We start from the raw sequence: 13,360 nt of genomic DNA on the forward strand, positions 1-13,360 counted from the left end.
CCGCGTAATCCGAAATACGAGTAAAACTAATTACCAACCGTAAGCTTTTCCTCAAACACGCGCAACATAATCTTCTTCCTCTTTTTGTCTCCGTCAGATTGACAAGCCCGCAACTTTGATCACCCAACTAATCCATTGCCCCGAAAAATCGACCCCTCCCGTATTGTTTTTTTTTTTTTTTTTCTTCCTAGTCCCACCACACAAACACACACAGCTCAAACGGAAAGTCAAAGCCAACGAGAGCATTTTAATTACGCGGCCGGGGCACACGCCGACATGAGAAACTTTTAATAAGAAACGAGCCTCTCTGAGCCCTCCATTAGTAAGAAAGAAAAGAAAGAGAGAGAAGTGGCGAAGTAAAAGTCACGAGAACTTTACTTATTTCCTCCCGCCTCTCGTTTTTCGCTCTTCCGCCGCGAGTATAGGTAGGCTTCCCGCTGAAGCCGTGCTGTCACGAGCTCGTCCAGAAAAAAAATACTCGCCAAGATACAGGGCGACCAGTCAAGGGAGAAACGAAGCTGTTACCGAGGCATTCTCTTCTACCAATGTCCGACTCTGATGTTGTTCTTACTAGATGTTGGGCACGCACTGGAATTGAAGATTAATCGAGTCGAGGGACACGTTGAGGGAAGTTTGAGCGATGGCGCGCTCGTTATCGCGAGCCGTTGGCTACCTTGTGGCTTTTATTGTATCGAGCTCTGCTGATCGATGTGGAATCGTAAGCGCCGGATTGGTAGGATTGATATGTTTTCGTTGTACGTGCGATCGATCAAGGTCGGAGATGAGCTCGTTTGGGCCGATATCAATTACACGAGCGTGAAATCACGCGGATGATGTAACCAGTAAACAATACGAGTGCCGTATACTCGTGAGCGTGAGTGGGACGAAGAGCCACTTGATGTCGGAGATATCTAGATAGATTCTTGAGAACGTGTTGTACGAGAAATCATATGTGCGGTTATTCTGGTCTTTTTTTCATAAAAATGTTAGATTAATTTTTTAGTTTTAATTTTTTTAGACTTACGCAGTTTTTTTTCAGCGTCAACTATCACAGTACTATCCAAATAGCTTTTCCTATCTTCGATTCGCCTACAGCTCTTCCGACAAGAAGGGGAGACTTGGAGAAAATATAGGGAAGAAAGTGGGTAAGAGATAAACAAATCACAGTCTTGACGGACATTTCGCTAGCGACTGTGAAAATGAGGGTGGTGTTGTGAGCACCTGCATTACAAGGAAAGTGTGTTTGCTTGCTCATTATTTCTGGTTCTTTTGATTTTTTTTTACAGCCGTTAAAAATGGAATAAATGATAAGTAAAAAACCAGACAGTCCCCGTTTTGTTTATACTTTCATGAAATGTGGGTATTTTTACTTCGAGAATTTTCATTTCACCCTTGGATATTGAGTGGCTCGTTTCGTCAAAACGTTCCGCTTCGACATCTTTATGGATCAGATTGATCGTGTGAATATTTCACGGTACTGGTAATTTATCCAATATCGCGCTGAATAATACTGGGATAAATAAACATTTAAAAATAGGCGATCGATCAGAGGAAAACAAAGAATCAATAACACCGTTCTGCAGCGTCATTTTATGCATCAGCCTTGCACATCGACACCAATTCTGTGTAGAAAAAAAAGAGAAAGGCTCTAAAACAGCAAGCACCGAACTATGGAAATTTATTCGACGCGCGTCTGGATTTGTTTTTCTCTATCGATACGCGCGAGCTATACTTTTGCACGAGTGTACGTAACGAAATAGCGTAGGCACGATTCGACGCACAGTGCCAACCTCATCCGGCTGAAAACTTTTTACACGCCATTTGATTCGTCACCGAAATACTCGTTGTAGTTGCACGTGTACGTTTACCATGAAAAAAAAATAGTTTCTTTTTGACTGTAGGTTACAATTTTTTTTTTTTTTTGCAAAATCATCGTTGAAAGAAATGCTTTCCACTAACTCATTCAAGGTAGCCATCAAACTTAATATTCAACAAATAGATCCTCATGAAAATCATATACATGCTGTAGCTCAGCCTAGACTTTAAAAACAAAGAGGGGAGAAATAAGCTTACCTTGTTCTCTCCAGCGGAAAAACCAAGAACGCGAGCGAGGCAACAAAGAAAAGTCATTCGAGCCGTGCCCGAGGCGAGCTCGCTATCCGCGAGAGAGACGTTACCAGCTTGCAAAAGCACATTCGGATAAGACGACTTTTCCCGTTATTACGACGCTTTGGTCCAAACGGCCCACTGAGGATTAGACTGCGGATTCTCGAGCCATCGTCGAGCAAGCGTGATTTTTCACATTTTAATGACAACGACTGTGCTGTAAACGTAAATGTTGAGCGATTTTCGTCCCTTCTCATCACCATGAGTTGGAGTTTTATGTTTACGAGTGTCATTTTCCATTCATCAATTTTATAAGCAGTCAGCAAAGACCCCACACTGGCACTTTGAGAGGATGACTCTATATCTAAGTAGTCAAAGTCAGCGTACAGTCAGAGCAAGCCCACATAAGCCGACTGACGCATCGTTTCCATTCATTTTTCATTTCTCCCGCCACAACACAGATACCGGTAGCGCCTCCTCGTGCAGATGAAGACGAACGAGTCCAACACAGTACGAGACTATGGCAATCTTTCTCCTCTACGGAAAATATGTAAGAAAACGAGTCTTTGGTAAAGTTTGGCAGACTCCCTGGAGATTCATCACGAGCCATCATCGTCGATTCCTCATACGTGTTGCTACCGTTTGCACATTTAGAGTATCTCCCCTACATCCAACTCCGGTTCAGAGTACCTTTTTTCTGGCTCGAGGTGCTCTAAAGATCCTATCCCGAAAATTATAAATGCTCGAAAGTTCGGCCGAATCTTCCGGAGTTTCGAAAGTGTGTCGAAAAGTTTTTTGCTCGCAAGCACGGGGGGGAAGAACAGATAAGGATAAGAGAGAGACACGCGCGCACGCGGAGGTATTAAAATCCGTGAATCGGCAACTTTCCGTCCAACTTATTATCCGGAAAGTTTTCCGCGCGCCGAGCTCCTCCTCCCCACCGGATCATTATTTTTATGTAATGTACCGCCCATGACGTGTAAATCTGGACTCAAGCGTCGTACGTCCTGCGACAGAGGCGAGGGATCGGACAGAAAAAAAAGCCGTATTAAAATTCAAAACACGCCAATCGCAAAGTTCCAAGGGAGGATGAAAAGTCTTCGAAAGAATTATAAAGCGGCAACGGGATCCACAACGAAAAAAAAAGAAGTAGAGGACGCGCTCTTTTCTCCCACCCTGGCTCCCTTTCCACACCCACAAATGCACAGGGAAGCTGAGGCTCATATTTGATTTCGCAGTGTCGACGGAGCCCCGAGTTTCTCCGACACCCCCCTGATGCACACAATTACGCGTGTACACCCACCAGGACACCTCGGTTATTTATCGTCGACGCCACCGGCGACCCGCAGTATACAAACGCGGGTCGGGAAACACCTGAGCGCTTGCTCCGGCACCCAGCGTTTATGCTGTCTAAAGCCACGGCTTGCGCGAGTAAAGCCGTAATGCGATTAGCCGAGCCCTCGGCTGTACCTGCTAGCTGCAACTACTTGCTGCTGTTGCCGCTGCTACTGTAGTCGACAATTGCATATCAGACTGCCAAAGGAAGGGGCACCTTAGACACACGATCCATCGTAGTACTCGGGCTGGTCCATGAGCTTTTAATCGCCCTGATGTACGGACGCGGCTTAGCCAACTGCTGATATGGGGCGCGGTGGATGGTCATGTGTAACATGTTTTCGTTAATCAAACAAGAGGTGGTTGTAATTACTTGACGCGCATGAGCTGGACTACGTGCGTCTTCTCGGTGCACATGTGGTGCAGAGTTGCTTGGTACACGCGAGAAATCTCGAGGATGCAGTTAAACGTGCACCTGCGAATTTCACTTTTGTAAGTGTAAATCACGCGAAAACTCTCCTCTCGAATAAATTTACAAGCAGAGTAGTCAAGTAGTACAGGTCGGCGATGGTCAGACGGCACGTTGTTAAATTAGATGAAAAGCATGCGCACTGTTATCAACCAATAAGTAAAGGCGAACAAAAAAGCTGAAAGACAAGGCAATAATGTCCGGAGAGATCCATGCAGGGGGAAATAAAAAGAGAAGGGGATAATGCAGGCGAGCACCACTAAATCTGTCTGACGCTTTAGTCGCCTCCTCCCACCCCCTCCTTTATAGTACCAGCCTGTGCGCCCGGTCTCTCCGTCGTCTTCGTCGTCGCTACACTTGAAATATAACCTAATATAACCGAAAGAGGAGTACGAAGGAGCAGCGGAGCGCGGCCGAAGAGACGCCGTTACAGCGCCGTCCTCGAGATTTAAGGTTATAGCTCTCGACCCTGCACCCACCCCTCCTTATAGTCCGTGCCACGTGCGCAAGGTGTGGGACGAGGGGAGGGGGCCTGATTTTCATTTCCCGACGAGCCGATTTGCAAATTCGCGGCCATCGCTCAGTCGAGCGCCCCTGCGAGAATAGTCGAGTGCGCTGATGGACTTTTGGAGGAAGAGGAGAAGGATTTTTCATCTTCCCTCGAGTGACCGAGGAAGCTTGTTATTGAATTTTGGCCGATGAAAAATCAAGCGCGGGAACTGGTTTGGGGGAAAATATGCGGAACGAGACTCAAAATGGGGTGCAATCAATACTTTTCGCGGCATTGAAAATCGACGAGTCATGGAAATTTCAGAGAGTTTCCCGCTTAGCACTTTTTAAGAGAGAAATTTAGCATGGAAATTTCATCTAACGAAACGACGTTGCAAAGGAAACAAGTCCAGAGAACGAAAAATAGGACCACTAACTTGTCCCTCGGTGTACTTGGCAAAGTAATTCCAGCTCTTAATTTTACAGTAGACGCCACAAAATCGAAAACCATAAATTTCCCTCGGACTCGGCGTTGAACCTGTACATTCAACCGAGGGTTGATTGTCTTGTGGTGTCGGCAAAAAACAAGAGAGCAGCTTATACGGTATTAGACTAGTCGCTCTCTGGTCTGAAAAAATCGAGGCCATAATAAGAACTAAGGACCCGAGTAAAAGCTCACGTTAGTGGCAGAAAAGTGCATTTAAAGAACGGGCGGTGAGCGGGGATCAAGGCAGGGAATGAAGATCGTTGGCCGGGATTTGCTCGGTAATCTTAACCAATTAGTCCAAATTTCTTTGCCGTCAAGATCGACGGAACGTATTATTAGCGGAAGCCTCCGATTCTCACTCTCTGCACACACACTTTTTCAAAGCCTCTGGTGTTTTTAATGAATCTTTGTGGTACCCGTTAACTTTTCCTCCTCGCTTTTTGGCCCTTGGCTCACTCGTGGAGTAAAGGTGAAAGAAAAAAGTACAGCTTTAGCCATAGCGTCATGTGAAAAATTTTTATATACATACGAACGATCAATCAACGAGGAGAGATTTTTTTACAAGTATGAAATTTTAACAAGATCCCGTCACTCTGCCGGTGGACGACACGCAATTCCCATCAATAAAATGAAGCTTTTACCAGATGAATATTCAAATGTCGCGGCACCAGTCAAATTATCAATGCGAGGAGCCGTCCAAACCCCCATAATGAATATTGAAAGCACGCCCGCCAGGCTTGATACGCCGAAGCTTTATTTTCACTGTTGGTACTATGCGCGTACCAACAATCACTTTATTGTTCGAGCTAACGCTGTTTCATGAATGCCAGTGCATGAGGGTAAACGAAAAAATAACACATAAACTCGCCTAATTTACGCACCGGCATGCCCCACGCGTCGCATTACCGTGAAAAATTACGATCCAAGAAACCCATCGTCGTAAATCCACACTAGGGTCCAATAAAAATTGACCAAGTTCGCTCGGTATTCATAACTCCAGCGCGATTTCACCCATAACTCTCTTGCCCCTCTCCCTCTGACGCTCGAGTGCCCGAGAAAACTAATCACTCCCAGGCAACCGTCTGCTCCCACCCCCCCCCCAAAAAAAAATTCTCCAAGGCGCGAAACACCTCTTTCCTCCCCATCGCCTTCGCACAATATACACTGCCACCCCCATAAATACAATTTATCGATCTTACCTCTGTCCCTGACACCCCCGCGCACACAGCCCTGTTCATTTCTTTTCTTTCATCTCAACTGTTTCCTTCGGTAAACACAACGCTCCTCGCATACAAATGTACCTCGAGGCACTAGAGACGCTGTTTATGTTATTTCACGAGAGTTTGTAGCTCTCTTGGTTTTTGGCTTCATCTCTAGCCTGAACTGCGATGGTATATCAAAGCTAACGTTGCCTTCGACCCTCTTGTACACGCACTCGAGCGATTGGTCTACTGATAACTCTTGTCCGTGTGTGCGTTCGTAGCTGTGATTAGTTGGTTTTTTTCTTATCATGCCGAAACTTGGCTTTGATTGGGCTGGGGTTGATTACTCGTCGAACGAGTAAACAACCCATACACCAACCATTTGCCAGATGGAATCGCCCATACGTATTCGTAAGTAAAAACCCAAATGAACGGTTGGGTAAAAAGGGGCAGGGCGAGGGGCTGCGTATATATATATCTGTCCGGAAGATAGTCAAGAAATGCAGCTACGGTAGACGCTTCGCGAGAGAGTGCACGCAGGAACGGCTGATAAATTTCCCGAGAGCGTCGTCGTCGTGGCGTCAGCAGTATCATGTTGGCGCTCGGGCCCGCATATCTTGCCCCCTGCTAATTGTCTCCATCAATCACGTGGAAACTTTTCCCGGGACCATCGACCCTTTAGCGTGTGACGTGGATCCTTGTATATATACATGTACATATAAATGCGGTGCCGGCGTGTGCATGTTGCACGTATCGCGTGTCTGACTGTACTTTGGCCTATACTACTGGCTGTGCGACTCTTGCGGATTCCAAGAATCGGAGTGAACCTTTTGGATAATTTACCCAAGGAAAGCGTATGGGTGCTGTTATGTTTTGTGTTTTCATTGCAATTCTTGGAATGAAAATACTTAAATGACACACGAGCGTTGCGTAATGAATGTTCATTAATCTTGCCTCGTGATTTTCATTTCTTCCTAGCTACAAGCACGGACACGCAAACAAATTTTTTTCATCATCATAGGTAAGTATCATGAAGGTAAAAAACATTTATTTTCTGCAGAGCGTAAAAACTTTTTTTTATAATTTATTACAAAAACAAAAAAAAAAAAAGAAAAAGGAATCTCAGATATTGCTTTCTCCGTGTAAAGTTATGAATCTTTTGAATGGCACACAAAATTCCGTACTTTGAGAATTCCACGATCCCTCAGCTCTCGAGATTTGTAGTTTTTGCCACATTCGCAGCCATGAAAGTTCAACAAAACATTTTTTTAATGCGAAGAAGAAACGCGCAAAAAGAGCGAGCGATGAAAAGAGCTCATGCAGCGTTTTGAGGCACCTGCTGGCTTTTGTTATTTTTTTTTTTTTTTCTCCTACTCGTGCCTTTTCGAGTACCTACATGGAAAATAAAACAAAAAATCCGCGTCATCGTCGAAACCCATATATTTCACCAAGATTTGTATGTACATTCATACTTTTGTCCGCGAAAGCGAGATACATCGTCGCTTACGTGCAAGCACTCGAAAATTACTACCGCGAAACAACACACACCCACATGCTGCCCACGTACTGCTTTCACTATTTTTTTTTTTTTTTCTATCAAAGTGCAGCCATATGAGAACTATTTCTGACTGAAATTCCAGTAAAAATTTTAATGGACTTCTTTTAAAAGTTGCAAACTTGTAATGTATTTACACGTAATCAACAATCATGTCATGTACAGATATTATAGAAAAGAATTTTTCACGAAACAATCAGCATTGATATTAACGAGGAAAATGCACACTAGCCTAGATAGGTACATATCTAAATCTAAATGTTGCAGGCTCACCAACCCACGCGGCGTAATTTGAGCCAAGGGTCAATGGGTTAGTCGTTCGGGAGCTCCGCGTAATTACAGACGAAATATGTGGCGTAATAATATCTTGGAAATACGTTTGCTGGCCTGCGCTGGCGCTTCCTCTCTCCCACTCCAGCGATTTAGTGTGGTTTTAGTCATCAGCATTGCGGTCAGATTACATCGCGTGCCTGCATCCTCCCTTGCCTCCTCTTGCCTCAAACTATTCCAATTAAGTAAGTACAAGTGGCGAATCGAAAGTTGATATTTAGTTTACGGGTGGGATGAAAAAAAGAAAAAATTGTTTGGAGGTTTGTTTGGTCGCAAATGAATGGGTTTGCAAAGAGAGGTTGGACGAGTTGCGGAGTGCACTTTGTTTTTGTGGAAAATACGTACTACATCGAGTTTGCAACTTACGTTGAGTTTTAATTTCGAGTGATGGTAGTTTTGTTGCAATCGCGCTCATTGACATCACATGTGTATTTGTTCATTAAAACTTGGCCGTTCACCAATACTGAAATACTTAGAAAGGGACAATGCGCAGTGATTTTTGTATACATACATATATAAATCTGAAAATGGTACAAAAACACTAGCTAAATGTCACAAGTGTAAATTTAATGTAAGCAATAACTACGATGGGGTAAAATAAAATTTAATACATTCAGAAACGTATAATTTTGAAGTGATGAGTAATTATATCAAAAAATCAACGTCCCAAAGTGGACAAAGCTACGTTGTGAATAATTTCATTTTTTCATCGTATTTGAGCACATAAAAGATTACATTTTTAAAACAGTGAGATTTGTCTTTTATTTCTCCCAATATCACAAAAAAACACCGTCTCAAATCAAATTTTTAATTGTTTGTTACGCTGTTTTTTTTCATTGCAATTTTGATTGTTCTATTGAAAAAGTAGGTGTATTCTCGGTGCTGAAAAAACGTCACACGCAGCGTTTGAAGAAAAGAAGTTTCAATTCCACGCAACATGTTGCTACCAGTCACTGTAGCGTAGAATCACGTAACAGGTATACAGAGCCGAGATATATTAAATTCCTCACTGACCATAAAATGAACAATAAGCAGCTCGCAAAATGATATTTTTCCACTTTGTTGCGGTTTGTCATTTTTAAAACGGAAGTTTCCGCATTTCGGAAGAAAAAAAATTTAGTGCACGGTTTTGAATTTAATTTGTAACTAATACAAACGAGGTTAAATGAAAAGTGAATTCAACTAGGACTATCCCCAATTAAAAAAATGTTTCCCATTCACAGTCACAGAAAAATGGATTGGATAATTTTGGGCACGAATAGTTCAATTTATTCATACAAAATTTCGATGATTGAAAAAAATAAATACCACTTGGTTTGTAAAAAAATAAAAGCTCGACTACTCCATCATGGGACGTGAAGTATTTCCGGAGATTTTTTTCGACTCATTCATAATAAACATTCTCTTAATTAACTTTTCTTGTACTTTTATACTTTTTAAATGAAAAAATTTTAAATTGGCTCAAAAATTGTTCGAAATAAAAAGACAAAAAAATATTGTGCTGCGTCTCGTTGGCTTCACGTTCACAATTTCTTCAATAAACACGTGGGAAAAGAAAATGTTTGTTTTCAAGTTGAAAACGTTTTTGTTTAATTTACGTGACTTTTTATCGAAACACCTATCGCTACTAATTACAAAAACACACTATAGTGGGCATTACTACATACTCTCAGATCCAAGACTCACGAAACAAAGCACGGAGAGCCGAACCCATACACATTGCTTCCTTATCATGGAGAAGCAAAGCGAAGACGATTAAGACCCGTTGGCCCTCCTCGTTCCCCATCTCCTCGAGCTCTGTCCGAAAGAAAAAAAAAAAAAAAAAAAAAAAAAACGAAGGAAGAGCAAGGTGAATAAACAGTACAGTACAGCACACGCACGCGAGAGAATGCAAATGAAGCCGGACGCAGCGCAACTGCGAAATTGTGCGAGCGACTCGAGAGACTCGCAAGACGGGGATCTTTCTCTTCCCCGGTATCCTTTCTGTATCCGGTCTCGGCGTACCTCTAAGAGGATTTCCCTCTCTCTCCACCTGCCCCCTTGACGCCGCACGTTCTTACACGACTGGGGCGGGATGGCAAGTCACATCAGACATCCGGGGAATTCAGCGCGGCGAACGGACCGAGAGCTCCATTAACGACCGCGTGGGCGTGCAATCATATTTCTCTGTTACGCTTACACGCTTTTTCGTACCATCGCCAGACCGAGGAAATTAAACGGGAAATTAGTAAGCGTACATACAATACTCCAATTTAACTTACACAACTCTTATAGAGTTTGAAATGATTTTTTTTTTTTTTTTCTTTTTTTTTCCCATACACAGTTGTCAGGAATAGAAATGAACTAATTGAATTCCAGTAAGTGTGTATAGGCCCTACACATGTAGATTCGTGTATGGCAAGTAATAACAAATTTCATTAATGCAAAGAGAGAGAGAGAGTGGAACACATCCCTCAGCGCAGATACGACCCTTTCGGAATTTAATAACGTGGGAGGCCATAACGACGGTATGTATATTATACCCACAGACACGTATGTATAGTATACGATGGTGATACACTAAAAATGAATTCATACCCGCGTCTATACATATCTCTACACATCCTCTCTTTCTCTCTTTTGTCACCCCAACAACAACGTCGAAATCAAATTCTTCCTGCGGCAAAAAAATCCCCCCTACTTCTCTTTTTTCTTGCACACCACCTGCATGCGTGGGGTGAACTCGGAGGTAATACAATTACGCGAGCGAGAGGCATTTTTGTTTCACGCTTCATTAGCATGGGGGGGGGGGGGGCCATTTTGCGTAATGGCAGAGTTGCTTTGCCTTGTATCTAACGAGCCTGCAAATTGCAAAAGCACCACTCGTACGCGGGTGAAATGTGCTTTATTTTTGACGATTCAAGTGCTGCGTGATTTCCCACATACATATAGGTTCCCGAGACATTGGGACATTTGCAATAACCCCCGAAAAATAGACCCCAGAGAGCAGTTTATTTCTTACTCCTCTTAAATTAAATGCTCGATATTTCTTCCTTTCCACTGGCATCTATTTTGATCCTCGCGATCGATGCGGAAGGACAAAAATACAACAAAGCACGCCGAGGCAAGTGGTGACAAAAAAATTTCAATTTCAAAAGCCGGAAACTCCTCTCCGATGCGGCAAGATAGTCCTCGAAGCGTCGCACTCAAAATACGAACAATCACAGACATGGAGCGTTTGAGCCCTCGGGATCGATCAGCAATTTCAAAAGCACGTATACCCGTGCATTACGCGAGCTGCGAGAGGAGCTGTTTGGAAGCGCAAAACTCCGCGCGCGATTGAAAATACAAACTTCCCGGTCAATTATTAAAAAGGGCGGGCGCCGGGCGTCTTTTGATCTCGTCATGCAGGTACTTGCGCGTATCGACCGCGTCCTTAAATATCACAGGGAGGGTAACTCGGTGCTCGGCGGTGCCGGTGTGTGTTGTGACACTCTGCGCTTGTTGATTATTCATCGACTCGAGCAGCGGAGGGACGGGCTTTTAATTTTGGTTATTATGTTTTGGGACTGCAAGTCGTGCGGGTGTGCATTTTAAAGCTTCGGGAAATTGGATTGGCGTCGAGGGCCAGCGAGTCGGTGTATTTAGGGATAAAAGTTGCTATGGGGGTTTCGGTGCTGTACCGGGATTGGAAACTTTTCGCGCTTGATTGTTTAGGTGCGGCTAATCGAGTGACGAAAATTTTCGGCAGCAAAGTTGATGGATGCGCAGGAAAGCAAGTTGGAGCTCAACTTTGCTTCGCGACCGCTGGATGAGGTTTTAATTTTTGGGGGACGGAAATGGGCGGGGAAAAAAAAATTGGAGTAACGCTGAGGGTTGTGATTAGCCGTGCAAAGTGAATTTTAAGAGGAGATCGAGGCGAGAAATGTTATCCGACGAACGGCGAGCGAGCTCTGCAGGCGCCGCGGAACGAGCACTCGTGTGTACTCACGACGAGCGTTAATTAAACGGCGACGAGTCCCCTTCGTTATTTAACAAACTCGAGATGACGGCAACTCGTCTCCTTCCTCTGACTACCGACGTTATGCATACAAACATTCCCGAAAATAGTGGCGCATGACGTATAAACACTTGATTTATAATAATAATAATAATAATAATAATAATCATGTAAAGTTTTTTTTCGACTAAAAAATTACAAGGAAATATAAAGTGGAGGGAAGGGAAGATGAAAGACGTTTCTGCCATAGTATAAACATAAATGTACATGTAGTACTGCGTGTACGAGTCATGATATGTTTTTCTTTCCAATATTATTGATTGCAATTTATATTTTTATTTAATTACCATAATTTTTAGATGTTTCACTTACATTGGTGCATGGACTCGTATGCACCACAAAAACTTCCTTAAAGTTACAAATTTGAAAAGAGGGGTCTAATGGTTTCTCGAAAATGAAGGTCATCAAATATGCATACATGGCGAAGCCAAAGTTTCCCAACCGAGAGTTCAGTAAGTTACGTATGCCAGTGACAGTGCGACGTTACTCCCAAGCGATTATGCTATTAAACTTATTTTATGTGTTACAAAAAAATCCAATTTTTATTAACGTGAATAGTTTTTTTTTTTTTTTAATTTTATTAAGCCCCCTTTTTACAAAAATCAGAGTTTCTTTCTTTTAAATAAAAGAAAATAATGGTCCATCATCTAAACGAAACATGCCAAATGCGTACCTTAAAGTATCAAACACTTTATTATGAACGTCATAGTCTGATACGTTGTGCGTTAGTTGATACATATTTTTCGCACAAGTAACGCAAAATTAATCAGTCGATAGATTGTCTGCATCATCAACATCCCGCTAATGAAGGCACACACCACAAATCCAATTTTCCGGCTGACGACATGATATCCGCGATGAAACGGAACTCCCTACCCTTTCCGAGCACTCCCAACAAACAGCTTCGTAATTAATAATAATAAAAATGCGAATCAACGAAACGCCGAAGCAATTAGTCCCCTCTCCCACGACATAACGAAAAGCACCCCACCGCGGGCTTATGGGGGGGGGAAGTCCCCGGCTCGTTTACAATAATCAAAAGCACCCCAAGACCTCCGTACCCCCGTGAGCAAAGGAACGCGTAAACCTTCATTACCCCGTGCGAGTGTGACAAAATTTCAACGCGCGTAATGAGAGACTCCTCGCGACTCGAACGCCACCGCGTGCACACATGTCCCCTCCTATAGCGACGGCAAAGTCTCTCCCTTTCACGCGCAAGCGATTCCCAGAGGCTATCGAGACACGAGCGCGGCATCTACCCTCTCTTTTGCATCCCCACCCGGTCCATTGTTACTCGCCTCGTGGCCACGCGACGCGATCGATATGTGTGCACGAGGAGGGAGAGCAG

The 13,360-nt window shown here is 43.4% G+C and overlaps 1 protein-coding gene across 3 annotated transcripts in view; it reads right to left on the minus strand.

Moving 5' to 3' along the window:
* Fstl5 (follistatin-like 5) overlaps positions 1-13,360 on the minus strand; it is a 152,232-nt gene that overhangs the window by 123,427 nt on the left and 15,445 nt on the right. The gene's annotated exons all lie outside the window — the stretch shown is intronic.

Source organism: Copidosoma floridanum, unplaced genomic scaffold (assembly GCF_036245765.1).
Source record: "Copidosoma floridanum isolate Cflo_tuat_1 unplaced genomic scaffold, Cflo_Japanese_pri ptg000030l, whole genome shotgun sequence".
NCBI lineage: Eukaryota > Metazoa > Arthropoda > Insecta > Hymenoptera > Encyrtidae > Copidosoma > Copidosoma floridanum.